Genomic DNA, 18,911 nt, shown 5'->3' on the forward strand with positions numbered 1-18,911 from the left:
AGCATATTCAAGGAAAAAGACAAGGACAGAATACTTCAATTAGTCAAACCCTAATCCCAATTTGATACTGTAATTGAACTACTTTCTACACTAGGTTACTAGGTTACTGTAATTGTCCTACAGTGCTCACAAAAGATGAACAAACCCTAATCCCCAACTGGAGATGAACTAACCCTAAAAATCCACAATTGGATAAATCAGAGGAGGCGGGGAGAAGGATACGTACATCACGCCGCCAAGTCCATGCGTCAACTCATGGTTGCTGCTAGGGTTCGCCACCCACAGCTGCGCCAACCGCAGCCGCTGCTCCATGGAGAGTAACAGCGACTCCTCCTCGTCGTCGCTCGAGTACGCGGAGCTGGAGTCGTCGCCTCCGTCGCCGTCGACACCAACCGGGCCGCTAGGCGGCCAAAATGGTAGGTCACCGCCGCCGACGATGCCCTCGCCGCCGCCTGCTGGAGTCGCCGACGCCATGGACTAGGGTTCGAGTCGAGGAGGAGGAGGAGGAGGAGGGGAGGGGAATGGTGCGGTGGGGGCGAACCGGTGCGACCGGACCGGGTTGGAGAGCGGCTCGTCCTAGTCAGCGCGCGGGCACGCGCCGATTGGCCAGCGTGGCACCTGACGGGTGGGCCCGAGCTGTCAGATACAGCGTCAATATGTATAAATCAGCATTTTAGCCTTTTTTGCAAAAACTTGGACCAATGTTGGTACTGACACGCAAAAATTAGCAATCGTGGTACCAATCTGCATGTGATGCCCCAATTGTGGTACTTCTGTGCAATTAACTCCTCGTGCACGCAAAAGACTATGCGCTCCAGCGCGAGAGTGTGGGGGGGGTCCCGCCACCTCGCACCTCCTCCTTGCCTCCCTCCTCGTTGCCACTGGACCACGCCGCCAGGCGAAGCTCGGTTAGAATAGGCGGCGGGGGCAGGGGCAGCTCTTCGTTTCACGGGCCGCTCATAGTGCAGACTACGACGCATCTCAGAGGACGTGCCACTCACTGGGGGCGGCGGCGGAGAGCATATGGCCATGCCGACGACACAGGATGGTGGGTGATTCGCGCATCTGGTGCGAAGGGGACAATGGTGGTAGGCGGATCAGGCGGGCGGTGCGCTGGTGCTGGGCGCATCGGCTTTGTGGCGGGCTCTGACGGCGGGCCTGTGGGTGCTGGCCAACAATGGGGTGGGTTGCACGGTGGTGGCGACGGCTTGATTTTGTGCTTCAATTGAGATATGGTCTCCAGCAACTACAAGTGGCTTGGTGCATGGCAATGCCCCAGCGCGAGTGAGGGGGTGTGCATGGTGGGTGCGGTGACAACCTCCCTTCTTCTGGGTCCGAGCCAGTAGCACGGAGCTGGGCGGGCGCCCAATGGTTCCTACTGCATGCACGAAGGCGGTGGTTCTGACCTAGGGCTCGCGCTCGGGTGGGCCATATGTGGGCCTGAGGTGGGTCAGGGTTGTCACTCCAGATAGGCTAGGCTTTGGTTCGGTCTGAGTGGTGCCTGCGGGAGGTTCCTTTCCTCGCGCGTGCGGTGAGCGGTGGTGGTGACGGTGGCACCGTTGCACTATCGGATGGATTAACGCCGAAGGCCACGGATGTGGCATCGTGCGAGCTCGTCTGGGCTAAGGACATAGTGCTATGGCCGATGTTTGTTCGGCGGAGGCCATCGACAGTGTCCCCCTTCCTAGTCCACCGCACTGGTTAAGGACATAGGCATGGGTGCTTCCTATGGTGGAGGCATGGACGCAAACTCGGTCGCTGATGCCGAACTATGAGTGGAAGGAGTTGCCCCGTGCTCTTCCTACCGAGTTGTGTGTGTTGTGATGTGGATGGTTGGTGGTATCTCGGGACACTGATGTTGTGGTACCATCACTAATAGAAAACAGGGCTTTGGTCACGGGGCAGTTTTCACATTAGTCCCGGTTCAGTCAAGAACCGGGACTAACGTGAGCATTTATCCCGGTTCGTGCGGCTAAGGCATTTGTCCCGGTTCACCTGGGCCCTTTAGTCCCGGTTCGGGACTAAAGGGTGCGATGCCCATTAGTCCCGGTTGGTGGCACCAACCGGGACTACCCCGTGGACCGCCTTTTCAGTTTTAGAAAAAACAAAAGAAAATGATGGAAATGTCAAAAAAAAAATTCTCATGTGATATGTGGTCTACTTGTTGGGAAAATTTACAAATATGAATTTTGACTTTATTTGCAAAATCTCTCTGGATTTGTAAAATGGGCATAACTTTTGCATACGAACTCGGATTAAAAAGTTTTTTATATGAAAAATCATCTACTCGAAAAGTTACATCCGAATTTAACAGGGGGAATCCCGTTAAACATTTTCAAAATCCTCAAAAACCTAACAGAAAAAAAGTTATGGGGCTTTTAAGATCTAGAGTGGAAAAAATCGAAAAAATTACTAGTCAAATCTGGTCAAACTGTCGTTAAACAATGGTCAAACTAATTATTCTAGAATATTAGTGTTACTAAATAATTATTTCAGTTATTTTGAATTTTGGTCAAATCTGGTCAAACTGTGGTCAAATAATGGTCAAATTAATTATTCAAGAAATATTAGTGTTACTAAATAATTATTGTTTTTCAAAACAATAGTTTCAAACTCAAACAGTGAAATGTGTCACTTCATGCTCAAGCAAAATTCATGAAGGTTAATAGGATTGACATCTTACTATTGTCAGGAAAACAACAAGTGCAGACTTGGAAACGAGAGAGAATAGAACCCGGAAGTTAAGCGTGCTCAGGCTGGGGGAGTGGGAGGATGGGTGACCGTTCAGGAAGTTAGATGATTTGGAATGATGAGGGGTGATTAGAGGATAAATTGAGCAATGATGAGGGATGGTGATTACACACTATAGGTTAAAATAATTCAGAAATTTGAAAATAAAAAAAATTCAAAAAAAATTCAAAAAAAAATCATAAAATTTCCTTTAATCCCGGTTGGTGTTACCAACTGGGACTAAAGGTGGAGCTCCACGTGGCCGCGCCCTTTAGTCCCGGTTCGTGTAAGAACCGGGACTAAAGGGGAGAGGCATTAGTACCGACCCTTTAGTCCCGGTTCGAAAACCGGGACTAAACGGGCCTTACCAACCGGGACAAAAGCTCCTTTTTCTACTAGTGCATCCTTGGATGGCGATCCACGTGGTTGGCTCTCTGGCGATCATCATGGCGCTGGTGGTGGCTATGCCTCTTTGTCGTGTGGGCGGCGAGGGGTGTAGTACCTCTGGGTGGCTCGGGCTTGCTCTCTGTCGATGGAGGTGGTGATGCCTAGATCTCGATCTGGAAGTATGGGCTAGTCATGGTTGTCCTATGTGCCTCGTGGTTGCACAAGTGAGCTATCGGGCGAAAGCTCCGTCCTTTGGCACCGACAACGGCGACGCACGCGAGTATCGCTCTCCTATCGAGGACGTTGTTGTGGTTCTCCTCTTTGTGCCAAGATTTCAAGTGAAGACCATTGTCCGTTTCAGACTCGGCAGCAGCGACACTTAGCATTGATTTCACTCCTGAGGGTGTTGTCGTGGAGTTTAGTTGTCCTACGGAGTGATGTGACATTGTCTCAAGGCCTTCCTGTGTGTGTGTTTTTTTTTCTTTTTTGCAGTGTAGTCACGTGTGTTTTATGGTGTCCGGTTACTTCGGGATCTGCTTTGTAAGAAGATTGTCTCACTACCTTGTATCATTTGGCTATTTACTTTGGTTCATGCTTTATTTATAAAAGCAGGGTGGTAGAGCCTGTTTCGAGAGATGAATTAGTGTGGAAAATGACAATACTGATAAACTTATCGCCAGGCTTAAATTTGCACTCATCCACATTGGATGAAAAGTTTCTGCCGCTGATCCTATGTAGTCAAAATGACACTATGATTTACAGAGTAGTAATTAATTGTAATACTTATGTCCGTACCAAAATAGAGATGCCCAATTCTGGGACAAAATGAGCAATCCAATCCTGCAGGGAAAACTTGCATGGGACTATATCATCACTAATGCCATCAAGTCATCAAACTCACAATTCCTTTACTTCATCGTCTCCGCTCGAACTACGAATTAGGCAAAACATATGTCCATTTTGACTGAATCGACATGCCAGACATGATGGTACTATCCAAAAATGAATTTAGGAAATTACACCATGGACAAATATTATTTAATCAATTTGCAGGATTTTCTTAGTGTTTTACACAAGTTTTCCAATGCAATGGACATAGCATGTTGTACATATGGGGTATGTGGTTGTACGTACACTCCTTCATCTATGATGAGTTAGTTTGGAGAATCATACAAGAGAAAGACACGCCTAGAAACTTATCGTTGGGCTCAGATTTGAAGAAGGCAAACTAAGGTGGGGAAGCGGAACCGAAACAAAATATGGAGGTACATCATCATTACTTGATGATGATGTGGAGGTACTAGTCGTTTGCATAAACTCGATTATTCAACATTAGTCTAATAAATAGACATGGACTTCATTAGTTGATGACTCAAAAGAAAACCTTGAGGCAAAATAGCTAGCTACTGCCTGTATAAAGAAATATAAGAGCATTTGGATCACTAATTTCTTTACGGAGGGAGTACTAAACATGAAGGTGTGCATTTGTAACTGGCAACTGGCACTTGAGAGCGGCGTCATTTGCCGTAGCTGTGGCCTTAGAATTTTCTCCCCGTCAATCTGGAAGATGTGGAGCGGAACAGCAAGATCAGAAGACGTCAAGCGGCGGCGCGGCCAGCAGTGTTAATCACGTGCACGTAACGGCTTGATCGCGGTTAAGCTGGTCAAGGGTAAGGCCGAGGTGCCGTGGGCGTACGTAGATACCAGACAGAGACTATCTACGTCGCGACGTTTGACGAAATTGCTGCCAGGCTGCGCTCGCCAACTAGCAAGTCTGTTGCTACACTATATATAGGTGAGCGTCCCCTCATGTATTACTCCAAGTACTCTTGCGAGAGCCAACATTCATCTTGGGGAAGATGACGACTCCTCGTGGCCTACTCCAGTCAGATGCCTCGGCCGATCAGGTGGCTTCCGAACGGTCAGAATCTGTTCAGGAACATGGGTATGATAAGAGAGAATAGTTGATAGTGTATGCGTTATGCATGCATGATCTGCATTATTTACAGGTTGTTGGTGATTTACTTATTTTGTTCTCACTAGGGTTGATAAGGAGCATGCCATGCTGGCACCGTTCACAGCCGGATGGCAGACCGCAATCTCACCGCCATTGATTATCGAGAGATCTGAGGTTCTATATGCGCACATATGGCATTTTGCTTCGGTTTATTTCTCTTGGAACGTCTAAACGGATGATGTTTTGTTTTATTTTTTGATTGAGGATAACGGATGACGCTTTAGATATATGCATGGGCATTGTTTTCAACCTGCAACTTTAACATTTCCTTTTTGTGTGACTACCATAAACCCTCAAAAAGAAATCCTATGGTAAAACTTTACTAGGAACACCTTTATAATCATAGGTAAATGGTTTCCTGACAAACCTTCAAGGGAAAAGTCGGCAGGGGAAATAGATGGACTATGCATGGCACTGTTGTGCTTATGGAGAAGAGAGTGGTGTTTTGTCTGGGTGCAGCTATAAAATAAGCTTGGTTATACTATTAATATTGCTAGTAAGGTACCTGTGTGTTGCAACCAAATAGATGTTTTGATGTTCAATAAGGTAGTGGACACGAACATCGAGCATAACTAACTATTGATGAATGATGACAAAGAAATAAAAGAGTGATAATATAAACTTTGTTCATACATAGATGTTCCACATGCATTGAAACAAAAAACACAAATGTTTCTACACTGATTCTCTTCCAGCACAAGCATAAGTGACAACTAATATCTCCTTTCCACCGAATAACACAATATTACGGAAGTATACCTTTATACATAATATTTTTAGTAAATGTGCCAGTAGGAATAGAGTTCGCGCCTTTTAGTTGCAACAAGTACATTAAGATTTTTTTTCTCGATGTAGCTCCAGAGAGAGCAACATTCTATTATTATCATCCACGGGCAACAAAAATAAACGGCGGGATTGCTCAAAATGAAAAGGTGGTATGCCGATATAACAATTGGAGGAAACCGATGGGGTGGGGGGATTCCGCGTGCAGTTTACCTTTAGTAGATAGTAGTTGGACTCTGGGTGTGGCACATAATCCTTGCAAGTTTATATAAATGCAAGGCAGAGGTATTTTACTACCCATTGTTTTTTATCTAACCTGAAGGGATTCTTTTTGTTAGGATAAAATTGTAATGGTGAGGGAGGGTTTCTAGTATTGTATGAATATGTCAGTATTAATTTACAGAATATAATGTTGAACTTGTTTTGCATCCCAAATCTAATTATACTGTTTTCACTTGAGTAACTGATTTTTTTCTTATTAATAAATCATTTAACTGAAAGAAGGCTGACATAACATGTACTAGGATATCCTTTGGCTCTGAACGGAGGTGGTAGCAAGCATTCTTACTAAGTTACGTATATATGCAGGGCTGTTATATTTATGATGCCAACGGGAACAAGTATCTGGATGCCCTTGCAAGATTATTGTCTACAGCTTTAGGTATATGTGCATGCTTTTGGATGTGCATTTATAATTCTGTTACGAACAACAAGTGCACCAATGAAGTTTTAGTTTGGTCTAGTCCCACGTCAAAAACTGATGATGGGGAGAAGAACATATAATGTGGGGCCGTCCTCACCCATTAGGCTAGTCTTTGAGTTTGGCCTGATGGTGGAGAGGAGAGGCAAGGGGAGGAAGTGTGCGTCTGGGGATGGGAAGAAAATATCTATTCTCTCGTGCAAAAAATAAGAGAATTTCCTAATTGATTCATTAAGTTAGTTTGGATGGATTAAAAGTTATGCAGATCCAGCACAAAGATATTTGTAACTTGCGGATGTTGACGTTGTGCCTCTCTGGCAGATTGGCATGCTAGCTAGTTAGTTAATATTGGATATGTTCTAGCGTTTGGCTTCTATGATAGGAAGAACATCCTTATACAATTGAACTCTTTGGTTCCATATTTGTTGTACTGCTATTCTTTAGCTTAACAACTTGCTTTAACCCCGGTTTCCATTTTGTAGTTGCATTTTCTCATTTTATCTATTTTCCAATCTTATATCGCATTAGCAAAAGGAAATTGTCATCCGCAAAAAAAAGGAAATTGTCGGATGGCATGCATCAAGTGCATGCACTTTATAGTATACGCACCCACGCTTTTTCAGTGTTTAACTTTGACTGCCAAATTCTACAGAATTATTTGTTCTATGTATGAACCACAGTCTTAGAAAATATTCTTTTCAAAATGAATGAAGTGTATCAAATTATGTAATACAATGAACATATTATTGAACTATTTGTAAAAGGTAGATCTTAGAAGGCTTGTGTGCCTTACATAATCCAACAGAGAGAGTAATGAATAATTGACTGCAAACTAGGCTTGTTTTATATACCACTAATGCTATTTTACAGGTGGTAGTGAGCCTCGATTAGTCAAAGCTGCAACAGAGCAATTGAACAAGTTGCCTTTCTACCACTCCTTTTATAACCATACAACAAGACCCTCTCTGGTAAATTTTTGGCATCTTATCAATCGTTTGTTCATTCCATTCTGTTCTTACAGCAACATCAATGAAATATGGAACAAGTGGTAGCTAACTTAGCTTTGTTCTACACATCAAGGAAGTTTATGAACACTGATGATTGGAGCCTTGCTGCTACTTGCAGGATCTTGCGAACGAACTTATTAGCATTTTCACTGCCAGGCAAATGGGGAAAGTCTTCTTTACCTGCAGTGGTTCGGAAGCAAATGACTCTCAGGTAATATTGTTAAAGTACCAACCAGTCCTGCAGTTTACACAAGGAATAATTATATCAGTTAAAAGACATACCAGAATGTCGAGTTACAGTCTGAAACTTCTAAGTGCAAAATTGAATTTGTGCAAAAAAAAGGAGGAATTGTTGAGAGATATGGTAGAAATGATTTAGGCTAAAATCATAATTGAAAATGGAGATGATACGTGCAAAAAATTCACCCAAAGTAACATATGTAATCATTGGCCTGTAGAACCACACATTGGTTTACACATTATATACTGATGGCATGATTCACTTCTAAAAGGCTTACCAAATGTATATATCTTATAGATATCTGTGTGCATAAGTTTAATTCGAATCACTCACAAGTTTTTTTATGTTTCATGAAATATTGTAACATTCCGATAGATAGGGAAGATTGTAATTTGTAAGGTTTACTCGATACTTGCACATAGATCAAACATCATGCTTTTGCATTAGTATAGTATCTCTATATTTCTCAAACTAGCAACGGATTGGACATTATAAAATATTAGGATAGTATCTATTTACATCCATTTACTATATTACATCTATTTACTACATTACTAATTGCTTTATTGTTTGTACTTTTTCTAGAATGTCACTATATATCTAATTTCTTTCCTACATTATGTTTATGTCCATTGCTTACATGTGTTGGATGGAAGAGACATAATAAATACAGATTTCATGAACATTATATTGTGTTCATTCCCCGTATTTGTTGCTCTCATAACGCCACTTCCATATTTTTATATTCAATTCTTTTGTAGGTCAGGCTAGTATGGTATTATAACAATGCATTGGGGAGGCCAAAGAAGAAGAAAATCATTGCACGATCACAATCGTAAGATATATCCATGGTTATTTCTATTAATTGATCTTCTATAAAGAGCAATCTTCATAGACCTCAAAGAAATGCACCCAACACAGTCATATCGATACACTTGTGATGGTATTGTAAGAAGTCGCTTTTAATATCATGCTTAATGTTTATTGCAGATATCATGGAACAACATACATATCAGCTAGTCTATCTGGGTGGGTATTGCCCTTTCGAAAAAGAACATTGAAATAAAATATATCCAAACAAGAAATTTAATATTCAAATCACTAGCTCATATTATATATTTTTTGTTGATTCCTTATCCATCTTTAGTCTTCCTACGTTGCACCAAGACTTTGATCTGCCAGGAAATTTTGTTCTACACACAGACTGCCCTCACTACTGGCGTTTCCATCTCCCTGGTACACCTTGAAACTTTGATCTATGATTAACCTAGTGCAACTTTCTTATGAATTGATTTTTTTGGGGTGACAGGTGAGACAGAAGAAGAATTCGCAACTAGACTTGCGAATAATTTAGAGAATCTGATCCTCAAAGAAGGACCAGACACGGTATAGCTCTCTCAAAGCTTATAACTGATACCACACTTTGCTAATCATATCTATTTTCCCCTTAGATCGCTGCCTTCATTGCTGAACCTGTAATTGGTGCTGGTGGTGTCATCCTTCCTCCAAAAACATATTTTGAGAAGGTGGTTATGCATGTTCTAAGACAAAGTTGTATTTTCCATGTAGAAATCCATATAGATTCATTTACTTAATGTCACCTTGAAATATCGAGCTAAGATTATCCATATGTGGAAATTTTTATAGTTGCTCAGAGAGTTGCTAAGATTAGTGTTCTACTATTCACTCGACATCAAAATTGCATTATGCATGTTCATTATGTGTTATTTGGTTGTTTGTCAACAGATTCAAGAAGTTGTTAAGAAGCATGACATTCTTTTCATAGTTGATGAGGTATGTTGATGTTTTGTATCTCAACGAGTGAGACATAGGGTGTTGAAGAAACAATACTATTCTTTTCTAGCGGAAAAGTATTAAACTTACCACTATCCATTCCAGGTCATTACCGGATTTGGAAGGTTGGGGCTATGTTTGGATCTGATTTGTATGACATCAAGCCAGATCTTGTTTCCTTGGCAAAGGTGAGTTCTCTAGTACCAAACTACCAGCACCACTGAATATGTGTGCTCTGATACAAGATGATTATTGTTAATCCATTGTGATAGGCTCTTTCTTCTGCATATGCCCCCATTGGAGCAATACTTGTTAGCCGGGAAATATCAGATGTAATTTATTCTCATAGCAATAAGCTTGGTAAGTTAAATGCCATTATATGAAGTAATCATTTTCTCTGTATATAGTTTTAAGAAATGAAGACATGTTGAGCTATTGCCTTTTATCATAGGTACATTTGCTCATGGATTTACATACTCTGGACATCCTGTTTCGTGTGCTGTGGCTTTAGAAGCATTAAAAATTTATCGGTGCACTCCCTTTTTGTTCTCAAAACATATGTAGCCACTGTAGGGACATTTGTTTCTAATGAATTTTTTGCAAAAATGTTGGTGCTAGGGAAAGAGATATTCCTGGTCATGTATCACATGTTGCTCAAAGATTCCAGGAGGGGATCAAGGCCTTTGCAGCGGAAAGTCCAATTATTTGGGAGGTATTCATCTACATGTTCATATTTATCAAACATTTCCATGTTACACCTAATGCACCCATTCCTCATGCACAAATTACCTGCCTTATTTAAACATGTAACAACATGGCTTATTTAGTGTACTCTTGTATGCAGACCCGTGGTGTAGGATTGCTGATAGCAACAGAGTTCACTAACAACAAATCACCATATGATTTATTCCCTTTTGAGTGGGGTAAGTACTAGTAGCTACGTGCTCATATTTAGCCATTTATCGTCTTTTCTCCAATGTCATGTGGAGTTTTAGCACGATGATAACTAAGAATGTGTGTCCTTAGGTTAGAAAATATGTTATGTGTATTTCACACAAGCTTTAGCTTATAAGTACATGCCAACTATTTAAATTGAAGCTTTATGTTAGTAGATTGAGATGCCAAGTTACTACTACCTCATTTGTGTTTACAAGGCTCGCATGCATTTTGAAGCCAACATTGATCATCAATTTGAGTAATAAACAATAACTATATGTCATATAAAATATATATTGAATTCGCATTTGAAAAATGTTTCCACTTGAAGGAATTTTTATGCCCAACAACTTATATATTATTTGTTTAATTGTTGGTAGATAAAATTTCAAAATGTGTGTTGGCTTTGTAAACCTAAAAGGAGGGAGTAAAGCCTAACCATGTTCTTGGACAAAATGCAAGCCAATTTTCTAGGGGAGTAAATTTTGAACCCCAAGTAACTCCTCAAGTTTCCTTTAATTTTCCATGGAAAGGAGGTAAATCCTAAAGATGGTGACCTATGTTAGCGCGACCAACGGAGAATTATGTTTGAGTGATTTTAATTCACTTGGGTGCTGCACAAAATACTAGTGCACTTTTGTTTGTTCATGTCAGATAAGTCTCCTTTTGTTTTTAAGTTTGAGGGGTTATGATTAAAGGATTTTATAAATTTGTGAATCCATATGATTTATTTGTTCCTTCCATGTTCTCTACATCAGACATATGTCAATAGCATATTGATGGTGGTCTACAGAATGGAACGACGTATTATATTGTTGTTTATATTTCCAACATGAGATTCGGCCCCAATATTTGTAGGGCAAGTAAAATCCTTTTTTTCATCTGAACATGCATCATTAACTCGGCCTATTACTGTACATCTGCACATAGTAAGTTCTAATGATTCTATTGGCCATTTTCAGGCATAGGTGAAACCTTTGGGGCGGAGTGTAAGAAACGTGGTATGGTGGTTAAGGTTCTTGGGAACTTGATAGCGATGTCCCCACCACTGATAATAACCCTTGAAGAAATTGATAAAGTAAGAATAAAATTCACAACATAGCCTATGTGTATTTCTTTTACGATTATTGATGAAAGCATCATTGCTATGTCGTTACTCATAATAATGAAATTGGTTTTCAGCTGGTGAGCATATATGGAGAAGCCCTAAAGGTCACAGAGGCAAGAGTAGCAGAGTGTAAAGCCAAGAAGAAGTAGTTAGCATATGTAATGCATAATAATGGTCGCAAGGTTGCGGCGATGATATTGGTTTATGCATGGAATAAATCCCTTGGTGTTGAGTTTTTAAATAATTTGTTAAGATATTTATCTTATTGTGCCAAAATAAGGCTATTATCTTTCTAAAAGAGCGCAAAATGTAATTTTTTTCATGAAAGAATGTATGTTTTAATTCTCTGAAGAATATATATGAAAAATATGTGGACTATCCATTTATAGATTTTATCTTTGGCCTCTTGAAAAATAAGTTTGCAAGGAGCACTTATCTTAGTAAGCTCAAAGACTGATATACTTTTGATCTTAAATTTTCATCTTCTACCACCAAGGTTACTATTTCTCCATCTTTGGTATCCCAGTTGCTGACCAGTTTTGGGAATCTTCTCGAAGGTTCCTAAAATGATTTAATTTTAGCTTCTTCTTTTTTTGTCAGTTTTTATTATTTTTATTCTTCCTTTTTGTTTCAATATTTGCCTTTTCATAAAATCACATATTTGAACAAAAGTATGTGATTTCAAAAAATATTCAAATTGGAAAAAAGTTTGAGTTTTCAGAATATGTTCACATACTTAAAAATGTCCATGTTTCTATAAAAACAATTTCAAAATATGTTCATGTTTTGAAAAAGATCTTTGACATTTGAAAAAATATCATGCTTTCAAAAAATGTTAAAAATATAAATAAATGTTTTTGTTTTAAAGAAATGTTCAATGTCTCCAAACAAATGATCACAAAATTTTGTAAATATGTTCATTAAATTCTCAAAAACTGTTCGCATTTTTTTAGGAAAAATTCACATCTTTTTGATGAATGTACTGAATTCATTTAAATTGTTTCACGACAATAGCCAGGTGTGTTACAGTAGCCGGTCGCCACGACAATCATGTTCGCTGACCGATCCAATGGCGCTAACCTCCTTCATCTAACAGCCCATGGGGCGACAGATTAAGCGATTCAGATAGACGGACCGATGCCTAGCAGTGGCTTTTAGTGTTTGCCTTTTATATATTACCGCCGTTTTTTTGGTCGGTTTTAGTTTAACTTAGAATATGTCCATGAATTTAAAAATGTTCATGGATTTTTCAAAAGCTTCAGAACTTTTAAAAAGTTTACGAATTTAAAATATTCACAAATTTGAAAAAAAAGAGTAAATTTTGAAAATACTCACGAATTTGGAACTATAATTTGAAAACATTCGTGAATTGAAAATTATTCATGAACTAAAAAAATTCACGAGTTAGAAACTTGTTCACTAATTTGTAAACATCACAAAAATTTTAAATGCTCATGAATTCAAAATATTTACTAATTTAAATATTATCACGATTTTAAAATACATGTGATGTTAAAAAAACGTTCACCAATTTTAAAATGTTCATGAAATTATAAAATAATAAATTTGAAGAAACAACGCGAACTTGCAAATGTTTGGTAATTTGAAAAATATTCACAAATTTTAAAAAGGTTTAGGAAGTGATTTTTTTAAATTTGAAAATAAAATCATGAATTTAAAGTGTTCACGGATTTTTTTTAAAGCACGAATCCAAAAAAGAAACACAAACATATAACTGGTTACATTTCCTTTAGTTAAAGGAAAAACAAATTGATTAATGTTTACATATTCGTTTAAATAAAAAATAAAAAAGTAAAGGATAGAAGAAAAAATAAGAAGGAAAAAGGAATGAAAATAAAAAAACAAAAGGAATGAAAACTAAAAATTGAAAGAAAAACATGAAACTGATGCGAAGCTTCCTGGAACTGATAGAAGATCTCCAAAATTGGAGTAAGCTAATGGGCCGGCCCGCTTCATTCTCTTGTAGGTGATCGCAATGAGCAATACATATGAATTGTGTAGGCGAGAGTCGGCTCAATCCATCTGCACCGGGCGGGCGGAGGCCCAACACATTGTTGGCTCTAGACATTTGCATCATACGTTTTTGAACAACGCCTAGTCTGGCGGGATGCCAAGGAACGACTCACACAAGGTGACAAAAACTGACAAGTGGGCCAAATCATCATTCAAACGCATGGGACTCCAGACGGTCACCATCTAAAACCCATTACTGTGAAGCCAAGGAATCCACCCTCAAGAACTAGTTTGAGGGTGGTCTAACAACACGCAAAAGATACAGACATGACAACTCACAAAGATTTGTAATGTTGACTTTTGACGATTCGCCCTCTAGTCAGAAAAAGACTACAGTCGACTTAAAGGACTTGCATCGATTCGACTAACAAGATCATGTCCGAATCCAAAAATCTGGTGTGTCAACTCGATGATATTCTGAGTGCAACGCATTCGACGAAAATCGAGTGAAACAACACTCGTCACATATCCATTCTGTGTAGTGCAAGGATTTCCCAGGTCATCGTAGTGCAGGATTTCCCAGGTCACCAGTATATCTATGGTATGAGATGGGCGACTCGGTGGGCGACGGGCGCGCGTCCCCGGCGCTGCCAATCCTGCCGGAACCTCCGCCGCCCCTCTCGACGGCCGATGGGAATGGATTGGGGGCCAACGGGAGGGGGTGTTCCCCACCGCCGCGCCGCACGGCAGACCTGCCTTGCGGGGAGGTGTTTCCGCTGCCGCCGCATCTGCGGTTGTCGCCGGATCCGCCACTTCTTGATGATCTGCAGCGGCGCTCGTGGTTGTTTCTGCAGCGGCGCCTGATCTACTCCCTTCCCCGCCTTCCCCTCTAGATCCCTCAACGACGGATCGGGATTGGAACTTTTTGCATCCTACGAAATGGTATGTGCATTTTCAAGATGATAGGGAGGCGGGGCGATGGATCAATGGCTTGATCTACTCGCATCCGTCTCGTTGGATGACAATCAGGGACGAAGATGGAGATATTTTGGCTGGACGACATCTCCATGTTGATGAAGAGCTTGCGATCGGTAAGCGTTTAATAATCGATTTTTTCCATATCGAGGTTCTTGAGTGTGTGCAGGCACCCATGGATTGCGACGAGCAACGATGTAGTGGATCTTACGGAGGACGCCGACGGACCCAAGCCTACGCAGCGGGTTGGAGGACGTTTCTGGATTCTTGCTGATGAAGATGAAGACGATGATGATCCACCGGAAACGATGGCCCGGCCACCAACTACGCTTGGCGTGGCTACATCTACCTCGGTGCCTAAACCTTTGGTGAGTAGTAAGAAATATGTTTTGTTCGGTACTCCGGTTCCTTCGCAGAAGTCGAAAGTGAAACCATGGAGTGGACCTTTGCCGAAGGAGGGTCCGCCAGCTATCACTTTGTCTGATTTTTTTCGTCCCGAGTGCTGGACGAGAGTGACTCGGAGAAAGAAGAAAGTCGGTCGTATGGTGTCATAGCGATCGCCGGCGGTGGCCGCTGCGTGTGATATTCGGGCGGCCAGATCTGAGCGTTTGAATGCTCTTTTGGGCACAGGTGGGCCGCCTGAGAGTGCTCGTGATGCGGGCCTGGCTAGTACTGGGCTAGAGGCCCAGGGGGCTGGCCAGGTTTGCGTAGCGACGGGCGTGGGCGACGTGCATGAGGAGGCCTTGGACCGATCGCCCCTGCATGCACGATCTACCCTCCCCCCTCTCTCTTCGTTGCCGCTAGGGTTCGCCGTCGCGGGAGGGTCGGCTTCCCTTCGGCTTCCTTGCGTCGTTTCTCCCCAACACTCGCCGGCGTTGGAAGTCACCCGTCACCTGGTTCCCATCCGGCGGAGATGTCGCCAAAGCCACCTCCACCACGGGCTGCGCCGGTGGTGAGGAACCCGGCCGAGGCCGCGGGGGCTTCCCCTCCTCCGGCTGCGACTGCTGCCGCGCGGGGCCCCGCTCGTGTGGCGCCTCCCCCACGGGTCGTTCCACCGCCGCCTCGGGGAGCGCCTCCTCCGCCTCCGGCTAGGGTGGCCCAGCCGCCTAAGGCCGCGCCTCCTCCGCCTCCCCAGCCTAGGGCTGCGCCACCACCGCCGCCAAGGGCTGAGCCGCAGCCGACCCAACGGCCGTGGCCGAGGCAGATGGCGGGTGGACGCGGTGGCACTGCCCATGGCACGAATGGCCGTGGGGCGGGGGCGTCTGCGGGGGATGATCGTAATCCTCCGCGACGACAGTGGGGCGATGATGGATATGATGCTTATGGCTCTGGGCTGCATCGGGGCTCTTCGTCTACCGGCGGTGGCCGTGGGGATGACGGCAATGCCAACCGGGGTTTCCAAGGACCGCCCGGCAACTTCGTGGAGGGTGTGGTTGGCCCCAATAACCGCTCTTTCCGGGGTCATTTCCGCGGAGGGCGGAGCGGGAACAGACGTTTCTATCAGCCAAGGCATCCAAAGACTACGGTTGAGACGGAGGTGGCTGACGGTGGATCGAATCTACCGCAGGTGGCGGTGGAGACGGTTCAAGCTCTGGCCGAAGTTACGTTGCTGGAGCCCATGCAGACTGGTGATTCTGCGTCTGAGCATGGTACGGACAAATCTGAGGTTGACAAGTTGTCCAAGTGGGCGGCAAAGAAGAAGAAGCTCACTTGTTTTCGCTGTGGTGACACGGGACACTTTATGGCTGAGTGCACTGCGGAATTATGTGACATGTGCCGGAAACCTAAGCATACCGCTGCCGAGTGTCCTCTTATGCTTGGGCCTAAGCCTTCTGTTCAGATTTACGGGGTCTGCTACTCGGAGTTGATGTTCTTCGAGTCTCCCAGAGTGGCACCTTTGGCACCAGCGGTAGAGACTTCTTTCCCACGGGTGGTGAAGGTAGTTCATGGACCGTTGACCGAGGCGCAAATTATTCAGCAGCTGCGGGAACTTGCTCCGGGTAATTTTCAGTGGTCGTTGCTCAAGCTAAATGATACATCTTACAAAGTTGATTTTCCGTCTAAGGAGGATCAGGTGCGAATCCTCACGTTCGGTATGAGCAGGGTTACAGGCACTAGTTTTGTGTTGCAGTTTGATGAGTGGAAAAAGAAGGAGCCGCAGGGCACGTCGTTGAGGTAGATTTGGGTTCGTTTCTCCGGGGCACCATCTGATCCCTTGGATAGCTTCTTGGTGACGTGGAGTCTGGGGTCTTTGATCGGCAAGACTGAATAGGTGGATATGCCATTCACTGGGGCCAACGGGGTGGCGCGTTTACTTGTCAGTGTTGCTAATATTGAGTTCTTGCCGAACGTGGTGCCTTGGACGTACGATGGTGTTATGTATCAGCTGGATGTTTTGTATGAGGATCCTAATTTGTTCGATGAGTTTGAGGATGATAACCCTATGGACACGACTGAGGGAGGAGGTGCCCCAGGGAACCAGGATGATTCGATGGGTGATGAAGACAGGGCCAAGGGTCCGGTAGGTCCGTCTGAGTCTACTGATATTGCTCCTGCTAGGTCTTCTGGGGTTGCTCCGACGTCCACTTTGCAGCTTGGGTCCTTGGGACCGTTCTCTGCTCCGCCTCGGCTGCGGGGTGTATTTCCGGGTTCCGTGGATCCCGTGGCTCCTCTTTGTGCGCCGGCGGCTCTTGAGTTGGGAGATACCGAGGGGCAGGTGGCCCTTCCCACGTCTCCTACCTCGTTGATGACTACTGTGGATGGTGCTGCACTTGTGGCTATGGCTAGAGGTGACGGGCAGGAGGCCCGGTCCCCTGTGATGCCGACGCCGATGGCGCCCATGGAGGACTCTGCGCTCTTCCCCTCGTCACCGCGCGCGGGAGGAGGGGTGGTCGTGCAGGAGGCCGCCGTCACTCTTGGCCCCGTTGCAGTGGGCGGGTCAGGTGACGCGCCCGTCTCACCGGCTTCCTCTCCGGAGCACCGTGCGCGGGTCTCCCCGGCCCCTGCTACCGGCGGGTCGCCCGTGGACAGGCCGCAGGAGTCGTCGCCGTGCTGCTCTCCTGCCCCGGTGGCTACGACCCGGGGTGCCGCTGTTGGGGGATGGGCAGGAGGCCTTTCCCCTAGCAAAGCTTCACGTGAGGAGGTCATCGCCTTTGGCGGTATCCCGGACCCGGTCTCCCAGGGGAGGCGGGTCAGCGGGAGGCTGCAGGAGCAGCCGGACATTGATGACATGCAGCTGAGGTGCGCTTTGAGAGCTGCCAAGCTGCGCGACGTCGAGACCTCCACTGGTATGTCGGTTAATAAGTCGAATTCCATTTTGCATTTTACTGATGTTGAAATTATTCATAATGCAAATCAAATAGGAGTTTCACTTGGTAAAAATGATATTGAGGTTTCTAGGTCGGTTAATGACATTCTTGATTTGGAAGCTGATCGTGCGGTAGATATGATCCGTCACATAGCTGTTGTTAAACCTATGAACGATTCGGAGATAGATGCGCTTGGGGTTAGGGTTCTTGATGGCTTGTGTGCCGATCTTGACCCTGCACTACCCGAGACGGAGGAGGACACCATTCCTGAGGTGTCTCTTCATGTAGATGAGCCTGAGGCGATAGAAGCAGAGAATGACTGTGCTGATCAGGCTGATGGTCACCTTAAGCCAAAGCGGACGTGGAAACGGAAGGTTTATCCCGTCTCGGCAGCACGTAGGAGTGCTAGGATCCGCACTTCAAAAAAAATTCATGATGAATTATGAGAGGTATTTTCTGGAATAGCAGAGGTCTTAGAGACTTGGCTAAAAGAAGATTTCTAGCGGAGGCTTCTCTTGAACATCAGTTAGATTTTATTGCATTGTCTGAGACTGGAAGAAGCAACTTCACTTCTCAATTTCTTGCCACTTTGTCCGGGGGGTAGATTTTGATTGGCATTGCCTCCCCCCTCGAGGAAGATCCGGTGGGGTTCTACTTGGGGTTAAGTGCGAAACGTTGGAAGTTCAGAGTGTAGTTTTGGGGGATTTTGCCATCAAGTTTCGAGTTCGAACTAAGGCAGATGGGTTTGATTGGGCTCTGGTGGCGGTGTACGGAGCTGCACAACCAGAGCTCAAGCCAGACTTTTTGGCGGATCTGGTTCGTATTTGTGGTAACGAACAGCTCCCCCTCTTAGTGGGGGGGGGGGATTTCAACATTATCCGTAGGAAGGAGGAGAAGAATAATGACAATTTTGACGGCCGATGGTCGTTTGTGTTCAACACTATTATCGAA

General features: G+C 44.0%; 1 pseudogene across 1 annotated transcript; it reads left to right on the top strand.

The window, feature by feature from the left end:
- The first annotated feature begins 4,939 nt into the window (after positions 1–4,939).
- LOC125522203 (putative gamma-aminobutyrate transaminase 4) lies at positions 4,940–12,081 on the top strand (annotated as a pseudogene). The gene is made up of 18 exons (XR_015610239.1): positions 4,940–5,062; positions 5,161–5,248; positions 6,506–6,578; positions 7,488–7,585; positions 7,743–7,835; positions 8,627–8,700; positions 8,856–8,894; positions 9,013–9,101; positions 9,175–9,251; positions 9,317–9,391; positions 9,612–9,659; positions 9,765–9,847; positions 9,932–10,019; positions 10,111–10,189; positions 10,278–10,371; positions 10,504–10,582; positions 11,558–11,673; positions 11,778–12,081. The product of XR_015610239.1 is annotated as a putative gamma-aminobutyrate transaminase 4 (transcript).
- Positions 12,082–18,911: the final 6,830 nt, after the last annotated feature.

The sequence above is a fragment of the Triticum urartu genome, chromosome 7A (genome assembly GCF_056163025.1).
Source record: "Triticum urartu cultivar PI428250 chromosome 7A, HENAU_Tu73, whole genome shotgun sequence".
Taxonomy (NCBI): Eukaryota; Viridiplantae; Streptophyta; class Magnoliopsida; order Poales; family Poaceae; genus Triticum; species Triticum urartu.